This window comes from Paroedura picta, chromosome 7, assembly GCF_049243985.1.
Source record: "Paroedura picta isolate Pp20150507F chromosome 7, Ppicta_v3.0, whole genome shotgun sequence".
Classification (NCBI taxonomy): Eukaryota; Metazoa; Chordata; class Lepidosauria; order Squamata; family Gekkonidae; genus Paroedura; species Paroedura picta.
In genome coordinates this window covers 82191409-82212494 of record NC_135375.1, presented here as the reverse complement: position 1 = coordinate 82212494, position 21086 = coordinate 82191409, and the positions used below count along the sequence as shown (strand labels likewise).

General features: G+C 41.8%; 1 protein-coding gene and 1 long non-coding RNA gene across 4 annotated transcripts in view; one reads left to right on the top strand and one right to left on the bottom strand.

The window, feature by feature from the left end:
- LOC143841200 (uncharacterized) overlaps window positions 1-21086 on the bottom strand; it is a 101707-nt gene that overhangs the window by 29868 nt on the left and 50753 nt on the right. The gene's annotated exons all lie outside the window — the stretch shown is intronic.
- Window positions 1104-20259, top strand: LOC143841201 (uncharacterized). Of its 3 annotated transcripts, XR_013232625.1 has the most exons (5): window positions 1104-1195; window positions 3608-3742; window positions 6659-6761; window positions 18498-18578; window positions 19958-20259. It is a non-coding gene; the product is annotated as an uncharacterized LOC143841201 (long non-coding RNA). The 3 variants fall into 3 exon arrangements; XR_013232626.1 differs by lacking the exon at window positions 6659-6761; XR_013232624.1 differs by lacking the exons at window positions 6659-6761; window positions 18498-18578; window positions 19958-20259 and having other exon boundaries at window positions 3608-4089.

The window sequence follows — 21086 nt, the reverse complement described above, 5'->3', positions numbered from 1 at the left end:
AGTAACCTGGGATAGTTAACAGGGTCACACTCTTCTAGTCCATCTCTCAGTGCAGGTCATTCACCAGGCCTGAAATGGGACTGGAATGGAGGGAATAACTGAGAAGATTTCTGAACATGATCACAAAGTAAGAGAAAATGTTTACAATTTACTAAACCTCATGTTAAAAATTATATATATATCAAAAACATTTAAAAAAAAAAACCCTGTTCAATAGGCTGTCTTTTGTTGGCAGGCCCTAATAAAAAATTAGGTGATCTGTGAACTCTTTAGCTGTGGTCTAATTCATTCAGACTTGCTGCTGTGGTTTGGCTTATGCGATTCTATAAGGATCCTGTTTTTAATTCCAGGCTTGAATGTGATGATCATCGAATGCATTCTGATCCTGTGTTTTTGTGATCATGGGAAACATGCTGGTTCTAGACCTATGGTGAAGCTTGATATAGTGGCTAAGAGTGGCAGCCTCTAATCTGGAGAACCAGGTTGGATCCCCCACTCCTCTTCCACATGCAGCTAGATGGGTGACCTTGGGCTAGTCATAGTTCTCTCAGAGTACTCTCCGCCCCACCTGTCCTGTTGTGTAGAGGGGAGGGGCAGGTAATTTTAAGCTGCTTTGAGATTCCATTGGGTAGTAAGATTGGGGTACTAAAAACCAGCTCTTCTTCTTAAGCAATAAGTATGTGCTCTGATCCTACATAGTCTCAGTATGGCTTGTTTTACTATAAAATTTTCCAGTGGAAAATATGTTGTGGCCAGTCCCACACTGACTGATAGGAAAACACTATTGTAAAAGAAGTGGGAAGGGAGACCCCAAAATGGCATTATCCAAAACACACTGCTATGCTCTGTATGTGATTTCCCCGCTAGGTGTCACTCTTGATAAATACAGTGAACAGCAATATAATGTACATTTGCTGACATTGCCCCACCTTGTGATTTACCTTATTTTTATGTACTATGAAATTTTAGAAGCTGAAAGTGTTTCATTTATGTTGTCCCTGATATTTTGCAGCAGAGAGAAAGTTGGGGGAAATCAATTGTTTCATTCTTCTGAGAGTTCCATACCTATGAGGTAACAAAGACTGCTTCTAGCCAAGGCACATAAACACATCTGTTGGATCCTGAGGCAGACTACAGGTCTATCGAGGTCAGTTATTGTCTACTCTTAACTGGCAGCAGCTTTCCACAGTCCGAGGTATTTTTCTCAAATGGATTCCTGTATTTTTTTCCCCATAAGAGCAGCTTCAGGGGAGCTATTCAGGCAAGGAATTGTGTGGGGAGGGGGAAGTCCAATTTGGGCTTTCTAGGACAGAGCTGTAATAAATAAACAATTATTAAGTACTAGGCATTCATGATTCATGAACTTAGCCCCACCCCAGTTGTCTGGCACTCTTTACCGACAACAAAATCAGATCTGTACACACAGGTGTTTTTGACAACCAAATTCATATCTTTTCAGCTCCTGTATGAAGAAATGTATAACCAGACAGTGGAAAAATGAGTCAGCGTCTGCTGCGGTTACCTAACAAAGGGACCTCTACATACACTAATAATCTTCCCGTTTAGAATTAGAAGGAGAACTGGGGATTTTAGACTCCACTTTTCACTACTCTGTTATCCCCTTCCAATTAACCTTACCGGACTTTAATTGCAAACATAGTTTTATTATTTCTCTCCCCTCCTACATTTCTCTTTAGAATAGTAATATTTGCTTAGGGATTGAGTAGCAGTATATTTCTTCAATGTGTGCACAAGTGTGTGTAATTTAAATGCTGTATACAATTTGCTAATTTCCTTTGCTATTATTATTTTCTTTAGTATTTCTTAACTTTGAACCCACATCTGTTTCTTTCTAAAAATCTGCACCCCTGCAGAAGGTGTTTTACCAGATCTTGGACCCTGGCATATACCTGGCAGAATGGTCCCAATAATAATTGCCCCAAGCACAAGAACCATTAGGCTTCAGAGATGTCAAATGGGGATGCTCCTATAGTCAAGGCATATACACCTATAGGCCATTTGGGTCACAACCGTGGTGACTTGCTATTGCTAGGTGCACTTTGAAGACTGACTCCATATGGCAGACCAAGATGCCTTTTTTCTAATGTTAAGCAAATAAACATTAAGCAAATAACAGGGATTAAGTGCAACATTCAACATAATCACTTTTAAAGAATTTTAAAATTATAAAAAATAAAACATGACAAAATCTATATCATCCACTCCCTGTTGTCTTATTCAGTTACTGGCCTCCAAACAAGATTTCCATTTTATCATTTAAACAAAGTATTCTTAAGAATGTTACTTTTCTTTCCCCAAGTCATTATTTTATAGGCATTCTGAGTAAACTCATAAATAAGGATGGCAAAAATTTAGTGCTCTTTTCCTACTCCCTTCCTCCTACATAGCCATTCAAAGGGTTCTTTAGCAACCTGAAAGATACAATTGGATTCCCAACAGTTATTTTCTACCATGGTTGTAAGCTCAAATATAGCAGATAACACTATTGCAATTTATCATTTGGTTCATATTCTATTGTTACAACATTAGTAAGATTCCTGAGAAATTCACAAGGATATTTAATTAATTCAAATAAACAAAACACTTCCTGCTATGAGGACTAATAAAAGAAAAGTGAACTCAATAAAAGGCCAGTGAGATAGTAACAGTAAAAGGGAAGTGCAAAAGAGGTTAAAAGAGGTGGTGAAGCAGCCCTAGGGTCCAAGAGCAGTTATCACACACAAGGAACAGACGATCCTAAACCATTAGGCTTGAAAGAAAGTGAGTTATTGTGGACAAAGCAGGAAGACCTTCTCTCTTGATATCCTCCTATCAAAGTTGAACAAGAATTGCAGCAACATGAAAACATGTTATTACTCCATAGCAGGTGTCTGTGGTACAATTAACAATAGAAGAAGAGTTGTTTTTTATACTCTGCCTTTCACTACCCAAAGGACTCCCAGTCACTTTCCCTTCCTCTCCTCACTACAAACACCCTGTGGGGTAGGTGGGGCTGAGAGAGCTCTGAAAGAACTGTGACTAGTCCAAGGTCACCCAGCTGGTTGCATGTGAGGAGTGGAGAATCAAGCCCAGTTCTCCAGATTAGAGACTGCCACTCTTAACCACTACACCATGCTGACTCTTGGGGGAGGGGGAATTGTCACTTTAACAGAGACTTAATGTGTGTAACTTTCCATGCATGGAGGTAAATAACATCCCCTGGTAAATAACACGTTTATTAAACAGACATCTTTCCCTTCACCCTATCTAGTTCAGCATACTTGCACCCATCGTGTACAATGAAAGACCTCCAGTACTTGTGAAAGACAAGATCATGGTGTACTAAATCAATAGCGTGATTTGAATAGTCTCACTGTTCTTAGCATAGTGGCATTGGGGAACAAATGAAAATTAGGAAGCAGAGTATAAATTCTGAAAGGTAACAAAAGTTACTTGAATGAGAGAGGGGGGACGATCTGAAGAAATTCCCTACCTTATAACCAAGCTATAATCAATTTCCTTATTTTGTTTTTTTTAAACAGTGGACTCTGTAACTCTAAGCTGCTTCCAGTGTCCAACAATCACACAGGGTCTTTTCTTCATTCAGGATACACAAACCACAGAGTTCCGATGACTCACCTCGGAAAGAGCTTTTAAAGGACTACGAACGGAAGGGCATGCTGTTGTTGCCTGAAAACTTCCTGACAAACTCGAAAACCAAAGAGGCATAAATACTTCTTCGGTAAGGTTTGAGAAATGAGAAAATCACCTCCCATCATCCTTCCAGCCAGAGATATTTACTCTTCCTCTGAACTGCAAGATTGTATCCGGTTTGTCACACATGGTATTTTTTTCACCATATTTAATAGTGATATTTATTTTTCTTCAACTGACTGCTTACTGGAGTCCTGCCCTGTGGCACGGCCTGTTCTTTATTTTCAACAAAGGATCTGACCACCCATTATTATTTAATTAAAAGCTGAACCTGAGAAAAACATTTAGATTTCCTGTTGAAGAAACAGGACTGATTTTAACACCATGGGAAACAACCAGGTGCCACAAATGACATCTATTATTGTTATTATTATTATTGTTGTTGTTGTTGTTGTTGTTATTATTATTATTATTCCCCACCACTTACAAATCGGCTTGTGGTGGGTTACAAAGTCTTATAAAACCCCCATTTAAAAACCCATTCGAAGACAAAAAAATTCCAACATGGCGGGAAAAAATCCTCACCCATCCCTTACTACAGGGGGGTTGAGGAAGGAGGTCGACGATGTACTACAAATACCCAGGGGGGGAGGCATTGATCTACTTCAACCATAAACCCAGCAGAAGAGCTCCATTTTGCAGGCCCTGCAGAATGCTGAAAGCTCCAAAATCAAAAAGATGAGTTGGTTTTTATACCCTGCTTTTCTCTAAAAGAAGGAGTCTCAAAGCAGTTTACAATTGCCTTTCCTTCCTCTTCCCACAACAGGCACCCTGTGTTGTAGGTGAGACTGAGGCAGTTCAGACAGAACTGATCCGTGAGAGCAGCACCATCAGGCCTTTCACGAGCCGAAGGTAGCCCAGCTGGCTGCATGTGGAGGAGTGGGAAACTAAACCCAGTTTACTAGGTTAGAAACTGCCTCTCCTCTAAGCATTACACCATGCTGTATGAAAAGTATATTGAACTGTGATGTTAGGCAGGAAAAATAGACTTGGAACTCATCAGTCCTGAATTGGCAGAAAAGGCAAGTACATGTGAGGAGAAAATTCATGCATAAAATGGAGTTCTACTATTTTCTACATAGCATTTCATACTCCTGGGGAGGGAATGACTTGTCACTTCCGCAGTGGGGAGGGCTGCTGTATGGAGGCGTCCAATAAGCAAAATTGACTAGTCACCAAGTTAGCAGCACAAAACACACAGAACAGTGTAACCCCAAACCAACCAACATCCTTCTAAACTCACTGAAGGCTTGCTTAGGTTGACACTACAGAAGTCTTAATTTGTAACCACAGTACAAGTCATGGGTTATCTTGGCCTACTGATACCCATGTTTGTGCTGTAGTTATAGTATCTTTTGTGTTAATTATTAAATGCAGGGGAAGATTTCTCTACTGGCAATACTGCCGTGAAGTACATAAAGGTGTTTAGGATGTAGCATGCAGAGGTTGTGTTCATGTATTCATTCTAATCATTTGTGATTTGTCAAAATAGAGCATATTACGGGTGGCTTTTTATTGTCACTGATTATTTTGGGGTAGGACATAAATGGTTCAGGATTCAGATCTATGTGGTTTTTCAGGTCCTGGTGTTCAGGACTATTCTTTTCCATGGGGATGTTAATGGGGGCCTGGGACACCTATTTATGAAGATAAAAGCACCAGGTTTGCACAGAACACAGTCTTCCCTTAAATCTAAATGCCCAAGCTTCAAGCAAGTTCAACAAAAGGGTGTGATTCTACAGATCCTGAGTAAGTGACTCTCTGTGTAGCTGCACTTCTCTCTATTGATTTCTGAAACAGCAGCCTAGCAGGACAGCTCCAGCCAGCTTTTTAAAAAAAAAAACTTGTCTGCATTCATTTTGTTTTCCTAGTCTTATAAGGCCTGACAATAAAATCTTTTGAACTTTCCACAGAAAAATGAGCAGGTGCTATCCTTCCTTGTTGTGGCCTGCGGAGCGGTATAAATAAAAGAGTAAAGGAAAGGTGGGAGGAGAAAGGGGTGGGCCGAGTCCATGATAAAAACTTGGAGGGGCCAATCAGGAGCTGTGAAGCCCTGAAGTGACACTCGGAGGGTGAGTCCGAGTGTGAAAGTTCACTGTTTGAAGAGAAGTTATATATAACTTCTCTTCAAACACTGAACTTTCACAGTGAATCCAAAAGTCCAGAAAGAGAAGAAATTTTGTATGAAGTGGTTATAAGGTTCCCAGATCTGGGTTGGGGGTAGAGACTTTGGAGTCAGGAGTGGACAGGATTTGGGACAGGGAGTAGAGACTTTGGAGTCAGGAGTGGACAGGATTTGGGACAGGGAGGGACTTCAGTAGAATATAATACTATGGAGTCTACCCTCCAAAGCAGCCATTTTCTCCTGGGGAACTGATCTCTGTTGCCTGGAGCTCTAAAATCAGGGGATCCCCAGGTCAAGCTAATCCTCTGTCTGAAATAACCCAATTCCTCTGTCTGAGGAAAATATTTTCTCTTCACCCTTCTTAAGCCATGGCTGGTAGGTTCCATAGACACTTGGATTTGCCTGAGGCCAAAATCTCAAGGACTGGTTCAAGGCCCTGGAGGAAAGGAAAGACTATGGGGGATGAACACCCCACCCTCTGCCCAGATGTGAGCCACAAGAATTTCAGGGCAAGGGTTGAAGGCAGTGAAACTCAAATCTTCTGTAGTGGGATCTTCTATACTGAGCATATTTTTCAGGAGTCAGTTGTAAAGTAACTCCAGGATACTTTCCCTGTCCCTGCATAAAATGTATAAATCCAGAGTTAGTTAATGCTGAACATGTTCATATTTTTTTTCACTTGCAGTAAATTTAAATATATATAGCATTACAGAGGAATTGTCTATATCTTTACTCTTTCTGCAGAGGTAAAACCAAATCTGGCATTGAGCTTCTTTCATCTGTGCTCCTCTTGTTCCTCCTCCTTCTTCTCCTTTGTAGTCTTCGGACCCACCTGCAAGTGATGTGTGACACATGCACTCTGGGGACATGACTCACAATTTGGAAACCACTGGCTTAGAGGTTCACTTGCAGATAAGCCAAGGTAAAAAGCGTTCTTTGAAAAGTAGCAAGTTCGAAAAGCAGCAGACTAAAAAGTACATCCATAGTTTAAAGGTGACGTTTACTTTTTAATTGCCCAAGAAGCATGGCTGATTAACAATATTTATAATAAGATAAATATATTGCCCCACCATCCTACCTAGCTGCTAAAGCCCTGGAGGCTGAGACAGATGAAGGGGGGATTTCAGGAAGCAAGTATTCAGTGCCAAGAGAGTCCTTCTGACCACAAGACGCTGTATGTGGGTGGATGCATCCGCTTTATTCATTATTCAGGGGCTATGACTTCTACCAGATATCCGGAAGGCTTCATTTTCAAAAAAGGAAGAAAGAAGTTCAGAACACCCGTATGGGTAGGTGGGTGGGGAGGAATAAAAGGCATAGCAGGACAAAATGTTTACTATAAATTGCAAGTCTGAAGAAGTGATCACTGACTTATGAAAGTTCGTACCCTGTCCCAAATTTTTGTTAGTCTTCAAGGTGCTACTGCACTCTTGCTTTTTCTATACATTGCAAAAGGAAGTAACATATAAAAGGAGATAGGAAACAGCAAAATGGTTTCTCCGTGCAGGTCTAACAGGTGATGAGCAACCAGTACCTTCCAACAGGAATTTTCATTTATAATGAACATTTATAATGTGAAAAACACTATTTCTAATGCCTGTATAAATTCAGACACGTGCCCACCCACCCGCAGATATTTTTCCTGGTTCTGCTCTTGGCAGCAATGAATTGTAATGCAAAGCTGTCCTTTTATCCAAGGGAGGAGGTATTCAGGCAAAAGCATAACTTATCATGGCATAACCTTGAAGAAAGTCAGGTAAAAATTACTACTCTCCTGTTTTCGGATTGTTTGTGAAAGTACGATAAGAGAGAATTAAATTCATATTGATAATACTTCATATTGATAATACTATTGATAATACTGCCCTACCATGTAGGGCAGGTAGAGAGATGGGAACTGTCCCAAGACCTCAAGACAGTGTTGTGACAGGGCAAGGAGTCTTAAAAACTAAACGTCTCCCAACCACTGTGAGGAATAACCACCACAGGGGATAGGGCCAGGGAAGCCTGGCACTCTGAGGTCTCATTGCCAGACTTTGCACAGGACCTGGCCAGAGGTGTATCAGTGTACCCCCCCCTTCCCCTTTGGCACAGCTCCTTCATACTCTAACCCTCTTTCCATTTCGCCATTTTCTTCATCAGCCACTCCCTGTTCCATTTCAATTTGCCTACTCTGGTAAAGAGAAATCATACCAAATAATGCTTTCTTAGTTACTTTTTTACCTTGTATAAAACCAAAGATAATACATCTTCCAGGTTCTTATTTGGGGCGCTATTCCAGAACATTTGCATCATTTGAATAAATGAAATAAAAATACAGTTTTGGAGAAAATTCAGTGTCAAGGTCAGTAGAAAAGTTAAGCAACAGCCCCAATATACTGAAGATGTTCATCTAAAAACATCAAGTAGCAAAACGAACAATTTTAGCATACAGCACTGAATAAAAGGATCAAAGATACACACAGCAGCCATCTTGGTGGCCATGACTGGGCATGAAGGCTAGATATAAATATTGTAATTAAACAACTGGGGAGGCCAAAATGAAATGACAGGCAGATGAATACCCCTTTTCTAATCTGAGACCTTAAAAGTATAGGATCTCAGGACTCCAAGCGAAGCCCAACAGGGAAGTCAGCTATGTAGCCTCAGCTCATGATTCATTTTCCTTATGAGCCATAGAACAAAAAGAGAGTCACTGCAGACAGGATTCTAGAACAACCCTGTACAATGGAGCATTGTCTTAATGATACCACTGCCAGCCACCACAGACAAAGCTTCAAATGAAGATATTGGAGAAGACAAGGAGAGAGCTGGGATAGCTAAACAAGAAGGCAGGTTGCCACCCTCCCCTGAGACTCAGGGTGGTTCACATGAAACATAGAGGAACGGGAACACTACAGAAAAAGTTGGTAACCATAAATAACAATAGAACAATAATAAACTGTGAGAACAGTAGATTCATATCCGCAGTATACTGATGAACCCGTAATTGGTCATTTCAGAACATTTGACATTTATGAGAGGGAGGCTCAGGCTCAGTAGAAGATGTTATTTTCGGTGAACCTTGACCAAAGGCCTGGTGGAAGAGCTCCCTTTTGCAGGCCCTGTGGAATTGTTCTAGTTTTGTTAGGGCCCTGATCTCCTCTGGGAGCTTGTTCCACCAGGCGGGAGAAGGCTCTGGCCCTGGTTGAGGTCAAGGGAGCTTCCTTGAGGCCAGGGACCACCAGCCAGTAGAGCTCTTTGAGGAGTGTAGGCGGTCCCTCAAGCACACTGGGCTCAGACCACGTATGGCCTTAAAGATGATTACCAGAACGTTAAGTATTTGGTCTTCATTGATCAGACATATTTCAAACATTTAGCCAAGTAGCATTTCAACTGACCCAGCAAAGTTATTAGGAATCCTCCCATACCATTTCAGCTCCCCTCCTGTTTGCCAGTCATGAACAGAGAACCAATCTTTCAACCGGTTGTTCATCACTCTGTGCTAACTCACAGGTTGCTACATTTTATTCCTTCCTGACAGTGCAGGTGTTTTCATGCCTGCAGACAACTCAAATCTATTTCCTCCCCACCATCCTTGCTGTACTGCTGCTCCGCAAAATTTGCAGTACCCCAACCATTTATGACTGTTTCTTTTGGATTAGAAATACAGGGTTACAAGATCTAGACCTAGGTGTACATAAGTGTTCCTTATTGTTTCCTGGCCATGAAGACAAACTAAGAAGGTAGTAACAACCGTTTAGGAAGAAGACAAGAGCTCCCAAGCAGGAAATTGCTAGCTGCCTTCAGAGTCCTTGCTTGTACTGGGAAACATTCGTTCAACATAACAGTGGCCGGATTGCTTACACATTGCACAAATATGGAAGTGCTGCTCACTGTAAGAGCAGAAAGCTGCCTTGTGGCAGTACATTTAAATGCCTGTCTGCATTCAAAAGTCAGTTGTCTATTGACACATGACACCTGCTTTTCAGAAAGCCAGGTTGAAGGGGAGAATACTTTGCCAGCTGAACTATTGGTTTAGCAACAGATGTCTATGAAATCATCTGTTTACATGGAAGTCTGGAACTTAGTGATAACCTTCAAACTTTATGTATATAACCCTTTCTGTGGCATGCTATAAACTGCTGCATTAGGATAGAGCCTTATGGGAAGGTGGGGGTCATAAGAGCAGAGGACAGAAGCTGCGTCATGCATGTTAACACAACAGTCCTTTTGTTGAAAGCCAGAGTGGTGTAGTGCTTAAGAGCAGCAGCTCTAATCTGGAGAACCAGCCTTGGGGCAGTGACAGTTCTTTCAGAACTTTCTCAGCCCTACCTACCTCATAGGGTGCCTGTTGTGGGGAGAGGAGGGGAAAGGTGTTTGTAAGCCACTTTGGAACTAATTTGGACAGTGAAAGCCAGGGTATAAAAAACTACAGTATTTGCTGGTGTATAAGACTATTTTTTCCCTCTGAAAAATATGCCTCCAAGTGGGGGGGTCGTCCTGTACGCCGGATGCACTTCAGTTGGGATAGACATAGCTGCCCATAGTGGCCCATAGTACTGTAATGTAATGTCACAAACTCTATATTTTGAGTGGAAATGTTGGGGGGTCATCTTATACGCCCAGTCGTCTTATACGCCGGCAAATACGGTAGCTCGTCTTACCTAATTCTGCTACACTATAAGAGAAGTCTGTATTTGTTCTTTGGGCCCAATGAACACAATCCCAGAACAGTCCAAGGCCAAGTAGACATCTTCAAGCTCTTTGAGAATGTTTTTCTAGTTTCAGTGAGGGACTGACTCTCTCAACAACCAGGAATGGCATGGCAGGGTCTCAATTCAGATGAGGGTTTTGTGAAGCCTTCCCACTAACTCCATTTTTCCTGATCAAAAACAACCTGTGTGGTGTGCTGCCTGCACTTCTGTGATAATGCTGGTACCTTTGTAGCATATCACTTCTTTAAAAAAAAAAACTTGAAAATCTCCTTTGATAAGAAGGGGTCTCTAGAGAAAGCATTAAGACAGGCCATTTAAAAGGGAAGGCCCAGCACTGGCTGTCCCCAAGTGTCTGGGAAAACACAATGAGGAATGCACTCCAGGGGCTTGACTTTCTCCTACCCATGAACAATGTTGATGGTGATAGGTCGACTCCTGGGGCCAAGGCAAGCATGTATCACCTTACCTGGGTGGTAAAATATTTCAAACTGGCCCTTGGAGGACCATAGCTTAATGTGCATGTATAGAACTTACAAGGGGACTTTACACACAATGCCTAGTATCTTGTGCCAAAGGGTTTTGCTTAGTATGGCTGAGCAAAGTTAGCTAGTGAGCTAAATTGTACTGATTCACCAAAGTAAAACCAGGGAGAGGTGAGAGGGAAGGGTTAAAACATGATGGCAGATAAAGATCGGTTGGGTAGGAAGGAGGTTGGCTTGCCAACTCCAGGTGAGGAAATTCCTAGAGATTTGGGGGGAGAAGCCTGGAGGTAGTGGGTTTGAGAAGGGGAGAGACCTCAGAGGGGTTATGCCATTGACTTCGGCCTCCAAAGCGGCCATTTCCTCCAGGGGGGGCTGGAGATCACCTGGTATTGCAATTGCTCTACAGGTGATCAGTTGCCTTGGAGAAATTATATCATGATGGGGTCATTTCCCACCCCAAACCTCACCTTCTCAAGGCTCCACCTCAAATCTCCAGGAATTTCCCAACCAGGAGCTAGGCAGGAACTGATCTGTGTAGTTGGGAGATTTGTTGTGATTCCAGGAGCTCTCCAAGGCAGAGTCTGCACCTACTTTTTTTATTCAATTGTCAATCCTGTTGAATTCAGATCGCTTTGAACTCGGGTCTTCCTCTTCCCCCCCCCCCTCCCCATTGAAACAGGAAAGTCTTATGCACGTGGTTAGGGAGGCTCAGAAGAGGGGGGGAGCAAATGGAGACTCTTTCTTTGTTTTCTTGAAGGGGGGGAGAGGATCCAAGAAGTCAGAGGAGGGAGGAAAAAAATTCTTTCTTTTCTTGAAGGGGAGGGAATGAAGAAGGCACACAAAAAAATCCAAGGCCAACAGAAGTTGCGAGAAATTAGGGGCTTCTCCTTTGAGGCAGGCTTGTCACATGACCGCCTGTAGCCAATCACGGGTCCCCTACCACAGAGGAGAGCCCAGATTCAAAACAATGCGATTTTCTGAATATATTCAGGATTAAAAGCAGTCTCAGATATGGCACAATAAAGGTAGGGTCACTCCGGATCAATCCTTCTTGCTGCAGAAGGAAAATTTAAATCGCCCAAAATCCAAACGGAAATCGCATTCTGTGTAGAGGGCAGGGACTGAATCGATCTGGGGTTGGAATAAAAGCTCCGTGCAGTTTACACCCAGGTCTCTCTCAAGGCTGGCACACCCTGAAGGAGATCAGGAAAAGGGTAGGGTAGGGTTCAGGAAAGGGAAGAGGAAATAGCAGGAAGGGGGTAATGAGATGCCTCCTGCAAGGCCTTGTGGGTTCCCATTTGATTAATATAAAATTTATACTATGCAATGTTTAGAATACGTAATCTTATACTAATATTTCAGCATCCATGTTTGTATACTTCCTTTACAATTGCAAGGCTAGAACATTTCTTCCAATTTCTCTGTGGTCTCCTGAAACAGAACACACCCAGTCCTGCTTGCCATCAAACTACACTCTACTTACACATAACGCTTTAAATCTACAGGATTCTAAATAAATATGTGGATGAATAAGGGCTGGTGCAAATTATTGTTTTTAGTTTATCCCCCTGATTATTGGGAGTGGCCAGCCATCTTACCTACTGCAGTTGAGGAATGTGTGTGGGTAGATTAAAGTAGATACAAGTTGGACTGCATTTTTGTCATTTAAACAACACGGGTTCACTTGCCAAAGCAAGAGGCAAAGAGCAGCCATCCTTTGGTGTGCTGACCCAGTTACAAATAGTTGTATAGCTATATTTTCAATATGAGCCAGAAAGTGATGATTGTGTTCTTTTATGATACCATTTGGCAAGATGACTGAGAAACATGCCCTTGTTTTGTTTCAATAACAGTCTTTCAGAAAACACAGATGGGTTCACTTTTGCCCCATTTAGAAAACGTGTGCTGCAATGGGCTAGACATTTTTTGACTGAAATGAAATATCTACTTGATCACATTAGTAGTCAATCTTCCCACAAAGGAGTATAAGGCAACTAACTGAAAGTATCCCATATTAGAACTCTTTGAGACAAAACTGGTGACTAGTCTAGACTCACACACTGTGTTTTGTATCTAAGCAAAAAGTCCCCCTTGCAATTAAAAAAAAACAAAACAAGGAATTGGGACCAGGTGCAGATTGAGGAGAGTATTTCTCTAAAGACCAGGGGACTGCCCCCCCCCAATATGTCAGAAAAACACCCCCCCCAAAAAAAAATTATGCTGAAAGCAATGTATCTGCTTTCCTGGAATGTTTTAGTGAACTCTGAAGTTCCCTTGGCAAAAGGAAACAGACAGGAGCTCTGGGCAAGAAGAGTCACCTGGGTTGGGCTTGCTGTCTATGAGCTTAAGTCATTGCTTTAAAAGCTTAGGAGTTGTAACACATACCTGATAATCTGAACTCCTCTATACCAGAAGAAAGAGCTGTTTCTCAATTTAAGGGTAAGAGGATATTATGCTGGTGTTATGCTGACAGATCATTTAACACTTGGTTATGTGATTGGTGACTGGTATGATTCAAAAAGCAGAAGAAAAGATCCAGGACAACCAGTGAGCTTCTTCATGGCAGCCTTCTTTCTTTAAAGCAATCTAAATTGTATAATTAACCTGTAGAAATTAAGTAAAACAGACAAATAAACAGGGGTTTATAGGCTTATTTCAACTTCGAATCCTTCTAAATGAGGAAGATATTTTAAATCTGCCTCAAGAAAGCACTGGTGACTTCTTCCAGAAAAACCCCTACTGGTGATGGGATCTAAAATTCTTCTTTTAGATTGCCACAATGTATCGGGGAGGAAATTACTTTTGATCTAGACTCTGTCCAAGGAAACCATGCCTGTTAATTAGTAAATTCACTGCAAAGTTATTCCTGAGTCTATCAGAGATTAATGCAACTATGACTGTAAGCCAAAATAGGTATGCCAACACCCAGTGATGAACACAGCCAGTGAAATTCCAGAAGTAGACAAGACTTCATTGCAATAAAGGGGACCCTGGCAGCAGAAGCCCTGGGAATCCGCCCAAGCCCCACCAGCACTGGCTTTTTATACCATGAAATAAACAACTTTTAGCCATGCGCAGATGCTCACAAATTACAGAGGTTATACTTCTTTTCTATCTATATAAGTCCATTGGCCAGGCATATAAGTCTTGAGCTCTGCAAAACAGCTTCTCTATTTCTAAGGACCACTTTTGCTTAATCAGCCATGTTCTGGAACCTCTTGTCTCCTTATCTACTTCACCACATCCTGTTTTGCACAGAAGAGTTGTTTTTATATCCCGCTTTTCACTGCCTAAAGGAGTCCCAAAGCAGTTTACAAACACCTTTCCCTTCCTCTCCCCAAGACAGTCCCCTGTGAGTCTGAGAGAGCTCTAAGAGAACTACTCTGTGAGAATGACCCTAAGAGAACTATGACTAGCCCAAGGTCACCCAGATGTCTGCACATGGTGGAGTAGGGAATCAAACCATGCTCTACAGATTGTTTAACCACTACACCACACTGGCTGAATTTAGCTTGCCTGAATCAGTACACACTGTAATGCTGAAGCACAATCTTATAACAGTTAAGATGGCATTACTATTGTCTATCAACCTACTTCCCTTGATTGATAGATAAAGGATCTACATTCATACACCTCCTTTTTCCATAGTCAGAGCACAAGGGAATTAAGGGTAGTACTTCCCTATTCATAAAAGGTGTTCGTGTATAATTTCTCTAATTCCAAGACCTCTGAATAGCTCTCTGAGGGCCTCATTAGTAAGATCCCCACCAATGGCAGAATGAAAACAAGGTAGGGAAAAGGAGGTCCACTGATCCCTGGGCAGCACAGAGGATCTGAAGACTTTAATAGCTAAGATTCCTTCTAATATTTTACTAGCCTACTGAGATATCTGTAGTTGGTAACAAGGGATAGAGATACCCTGATGCATCTGACTTCCATCCTGGATGGAAGATTGATGTTTGGGAATAAATTAGTTTCCCTCTCCCTCCTAAACTCCATTTAGAATAAGATATAAATCATAACTCCAGATGTCTATATGTTTTATATATTCTTTCCCTATTTCCTCAGTTAGGAACTACTTGGGCATTGCACACTTCCCTGCTGTCGCACCTCTTAGTTCCTGACAGTACACCAAGAATGTCTACCCCAGGGTTGATTGTAATATATGAGCCAGCATCTTAAATGTCACTATCAAAAAGAGAATAGTATTGAGTCCATTCACTCATTGGTTCTTGAAAAGCATTCTTAGTTGAACCAGATGTTCTGCTTACCATTTCTCTTCTGGGCTCCTCCTCTGGCCTCCCCCAGCTACTAGTATCTTGGCTATCCCAACATCAGCTTCTTCTCATCCTGGTCCATTGACTGGGCCTCCAATAGGAACAGAAGCTCCCTTCACACGTGTGTGATGCAATCAGGTATCCTTGCCTTCTACCTTGACTATTCACTCATCAGCAGAACTTGCACCAGGCCATTACAATCAGGCTTCAGGGTTTCATGCTTCCAAGTCTTTATTTAGACCCAATCTCCAGGTTGCTACTGATGCACAGAAACACCAGGTGGGATGGGCTGTCTTACCACTGCATACTTGGGAAAAGAAGACAAACCAAACTGCAAGGCAATAACATGTTATTTCAACATTGTGTCTCCTACTTAAAGAGTGATTCACCCCATTTGTTATGCCAGAGGAAAGGGTCTACAATAAATCAACTCAAATGAGGACAAGTCTAACTTTTCCCTGGGGAGATCCCAAATACACGTAAGTGCAAGTAGTAAGGCTTGCACCCATAATGATTGCATCTCAGTACATAACTTGATCAGGGCCCTTTTCAAGGTTCTAGTCATTCTCTCAATTTCCTCTGGGTTTGGGTATGTAGCTTCCAATCAGTGTCCAGTGCACTAGAAATCTTCTGGACCACCTGAGCAACAAAGTGAGAACCTCTCAGAATTTATGGTTTATAGAAGTCCAGATACATTCCCAGCTGTAGCTGTTCTGAAGGTAAAGGCTTCTGACCATCCATTTAGCTAAAATATTTACATACTGGAAAGGTAGGGCTATCTAGTTTCTTGTTCCTGGTGAAGCTTTCCTGCTTTGTTTTGCATGTCAAAGTGCACATTGGCCACCTCCCTTTCAGTTTCCAGATAGACTCTTGCTAGCTGAGACAATCATAACTCTTGCTACCACATCAGCCACTTTTGCCACCTGCATGGGTGTTCTGGTGGAAGTCATGAATGATCTTCCAAAGACAAAAGCAAGGAACCACAACTCTTCCATCTGGATTAATCCACCATCCCTCTTGATTCTGTGTAGCCCAGTATACTTTGCAGCTTCAATCTCTTCCTCAGTGTATGGTTTAGGCCATTCAAATATTGAGAGAAGCTTTATCTGCAATAGGGAGGTCTGAATTGCTGCTTCCCTGGATGTTAGATCAGCTCTTATATTTTCTTTTTATTTCTTATGTGTACCTTTTTTATGTGCTCTGAAATAGATTACAGCAACTTGCTTGGGTTCCATAAGTGCTTCAAGCAGCCTGATGACTTAGGGGCCATTGGCAATCTTCTCTCTGGTAGCAGTGATGAAGCCTTATTCCTTCCATCAGAGTCCATGTGTGTGGACAATTCTAAATGCAGATTTGGAGTCTTTGAATAAATTCAGAGTCTTTCATTTAGCCAATTCAAAAGCTGGAGTGAGAGCTAGGGGGTAGGACATGAGATTCTATCATTGTACTAGAAGTCACCACTACATGTTCCATTCTTCTGGACCTTCCACAATTCTGTTTGACCCATCCGCACAGTATACACACTTGGCATTCGAGAAAGGGCCATCCATGATGGTGTGGTCTAATTAGGGTGACATCATCTATCACCTGGATGTATTCATGGACAGTTTTAAATTTTTCTCAGGAAAACAAAGTTTTTAGCTATGTCCTGAAACATCTTGTCCCCTTGCCCACTTCACTGCATCCTGTTTTGCACTTCAACTGGATTCAGCTTGCCTAAGCTGCACAGAGCAGAGGAGAAGCACAGTCTTTAAGATTTAAGATGCCGTTACTCTTGCCAGTTATGGCCAAGATTAAATCTAGGATGGCTGGCATACAGGGTATTCTTACAACTTTTTCAGAACAGAAATCATTTCAAAAGATATTGTGCAGAGCAAACATATACCACTGGTTTCATTTCCTCCTGCTTGTTTCACCAGATAACAGATTTTCAAGTATGGGGGGGGGGAATGTTATGAATAGTAGTTGAAGACAGAGGAAGGTTTGCTTGAATCATACATTTATCACATTTTTCCTAACAACAATGTTTTCACTGGCACAGCTGAGGTATGAAAAGGATGTTTAGAATCTTATCAGAAAGTAAATGAAGCACAGCATGATGCAAGTGGAATGTATTTAAATTTTTAAGCAATAAAACAGTTGAATGTTTTTGCCCAGAGGGACAAAGTGAATAATAAATACATCACAGAATTTAGCTCTTGAAACTTTATAAAGTCAGCTTATTAAAAAGTAATCAGGCCATGATCTACCCAAGTTGAATTACTTGTACGTCCCAGTCATTTCAATGGTACTTAAGCTTTTGCCGTCCCCTACACATAGAGAGCAAGGGTACATTCCTAATGCCATTTGAATAAAACTCAAAGACACACTGATATAACACAGAAACACACAGCCATATTGCTTTGGAAACACCACACCAGTTTAAACCCAACACTGGTGAGGCTGCGATGCCTCAGTGGTAGGAACTGCAAAACATCAGTGATATGCCAGGAAAAGAGGGGAATAATAGGCAGAACAGTCCTGAACTCTGGTTTTGACATGAAAATCAATGGACAAGTCCAGATGTGTCATGATGTCTAAGTGTACAGTTAAGGGCAGCATTCCACAAGTCCACTTTCCACCTAGACCAGGAGTAGTCAAACTGCGGCCCTCCAGATGTCCATGGACTACAATTCCCAGGAGCCCCTGCCAGCGAATGCTGGCAGGGGCTCCTGGGAATTGTAGTCCATGGACATCTGGAGGGCTGCAGTTTGACTACCCCTGCCCTAGACAGTGGCAGACATTTGTTTTGTCACACATGGAAGCAGCAGCAACTCCCTGTGATTTTATCAGTTTGGATGTCTTAATTTTAACTGACTTTTGAACTGTACAGTCAATTTGCTGGAAATGGCCAATGGCCGACTAATAAACTAAATCTGAATCTGGAAGCAGCAGCAAGACCACAAGTAAATACAACCAGTAGCAACAAAGGAAAAGGACACTGCAGGTCAGGTGCTGGGGAAGCATCTCTAACTTCTTCCTCTACTCTTAGATCACCCTCAGCACACTAGTCAAGAGCACTCCAAGCACTAAGTTACTTCTTGGGCCTGGTATTTCCACCCACACTGATTCCATGGAGGCCTTTGGTCCTCCTAGGACTTGTAATTCTTTACCTCTTCTAAGTCAAATATCAACACCAAAGTTCTCCCTATCCTTCCTGTAGAACATGTATCCAGGGATGGCCATGCTAGTCTTCAGAACTCCAATCCCCCCATTTTGGTTCAGAGGGCTCTCGTATTGAAATGTAAGTACTGATCTATCCTATCAATTTTTAAACATCCACACCATGGTCTATTTTTTCCTTATATTCTTCAGGCCTGTTCAGAACTCACACTGAATACATATACAATTCATGCAAAGTGCTCACTTGATTGTTCTTTATACATGCGTTAAGTCTCATGCCACCTTCAGTGCATGTACAGCTGAATAGTTGGTTCAAACTCCACATCTGTAAAGTGAACACATTTCTTACAAACAGGTGTTATGTACATATAGACAGATGGTACAAATATTCACTGTAGTACGTGGACAGGGTTTATGTCTCCTAGCGATGGAGACAGACACTGATGGTTACTGAACACTCATTTCCAGAACCTATTCTATCACCAGTGAGATCATCTGACAAATTGCCACCACCATCCGCAGGAGATTAATTTTTCAGAGTAGATGGTTTCTTCTCTCCTCTCTTCTCTGCAGTCATTGAATGTTAGCCACAAGCCATCATGTTCCATTTCAATACAAGTTTAAGGCTGAGTGACTTGTCTCTTTGCACTTAAGTTGATCTGTTTCTGCAATACAGTGATGTAGGTCACAGTCATTGTCCTTTTACCAATGCAATTTTCTGACCATTTCATTATGGTACAGCTCTAGTTAACCTGGGCAAGAAACTCTCTTGAATAATTCTGTTTTGCAGAGCTTGTGGGAAGCCAGGAGACTGAGAATCTTCCTAATCTCATCAGGGAGGCCATTCCATAAGGCGAGGCTTCCCACAGAGAATGCATGTCTGGGCGGTTTTGCCCATTTGCAGGATGGTATCTGCAGAAGGCCTTGCTGGGATCAATGAAGTTGGAAAGGCAGAACATAGAGTGAAAGGCAGTCCTGCAGATATAAAAAACCAAGGCCATGAAAGGCTTTGTGTGTGATAGTCTATACCTTGAATCGAGCTGGATAATTTATGGGCATCCAATGGAGAGAGCGCAGAATCAGAATGGTGTGTATGTTCTGCCTCACTCCGGATAATAATCTAGTTTCAGTGTTTTGAACTAACTGGAGTCTCTTAATTGACTTCAAGGGGAGATGCATGTAGAGTGCATTGCAGCAGTCTAGCATCAGTGTTACCATGACATGGATCCAGATCATCAGGTTGGCCAAGTCATGATAAGGGGCCATCTTGCAGGCTAGACTAAGTAGGGAGAAAGCATTTTTGCAGCCACATTAACTTGCTTCTCCAGCAGTTATATCTATATCTATATCCAGTATAACCCCAAGGCTCTTAACTGAGTCAGTAAGTATTTGCTGAGCCCCATCAAAAGGGGGAAACACAAGGTCCTTTAAGACATCTGCCTTCCCAGCTAGCACCACCTCCATCTTGTCTGGGCTTCATTTCAATTTATTTGCTTTCAGCCATTCAACCACAGCAGTCAGGCCATAGCTCAGGATCTCTACCGCATCACCTGGGGATTTTATGGGGAGAAGTCAAGGTGGAAGCCAGCTGCATAGTTATGACATCAGTTCCAAAGTCATGAATGTTTTCTTTTGAAGGCTTTACATGGAGGGTGAATCTTAACATTGGCATCCAGGTTAGTGTGTATTCCTGTTATTTTTATCAACAAAGAACTGCTACTAATGCTAGCAAATAAGGGATAGTTTTTAAAAGAACACAGTGATGCTAAGAAGTGAACATGACAGTAAAATCCACATAATAAACAATACCCTGGAAAAACCACAGTGTTGGGTATGATGTCACTTCCGTCTACATCTTGATTTAATTTCTGCGTGAATCAATGTCTCCCTACATGATTCTAAAGCATCATCTATGAAAGGTTCAACAGCAGCAGCAGACACCATCCCGAAGCACTCAAATCTGATCTGAGTTTCCATTTAAAGAATTATTTTACTCTCTTCCTCTTTGACAAAAATAGCAAAGTAAACCATAGGACATGTGGCTGAGAATGTCTGATAAGACAAACAGCTGCTGCTGAAAAGGTGTGTCCCATTCCGATGGAGTTTAGCGATCTTAACCTCTGTAAACAGGGTTGATATGGTGCCACATTCCTCACAGTATTTCTTATTCCCAATAAGCCTTCCCTTGCAATAGATCCTTCATACCTCAAATCTGCTTCCAAATCAGGTAATGGAATCAGTTCATTTCAAGCTAATTTAAGTTAAATAGTTTAAATTTCACTTTAATCCTGAAACCGAACTCAAAGTGGCATACAAAACAATCCTTGAAACACAGAATTAAAATGTATTCTCTAAAGACAGAAGGGAGCCTGTCAAACAATACACAACAAGAATGACAAACATCCAACTGAGATCACCCAAAGCACAATTAAATTGATGTTAAAGGTTCATTTATACAACTCATTGCTGACTGAGAGAAGCCCTTGTGTGGTTTTTGGACCAATCCTGGCTACTGTTAGCAATCAGCCAGGAAATAGGTGGGATTTCTTCCCCAGCTATTACAGACACTATCTAAAACAGGGGTAGCCAAACTGTGCCTCTCCAGATGTTAATGGACTACAATTCCCAT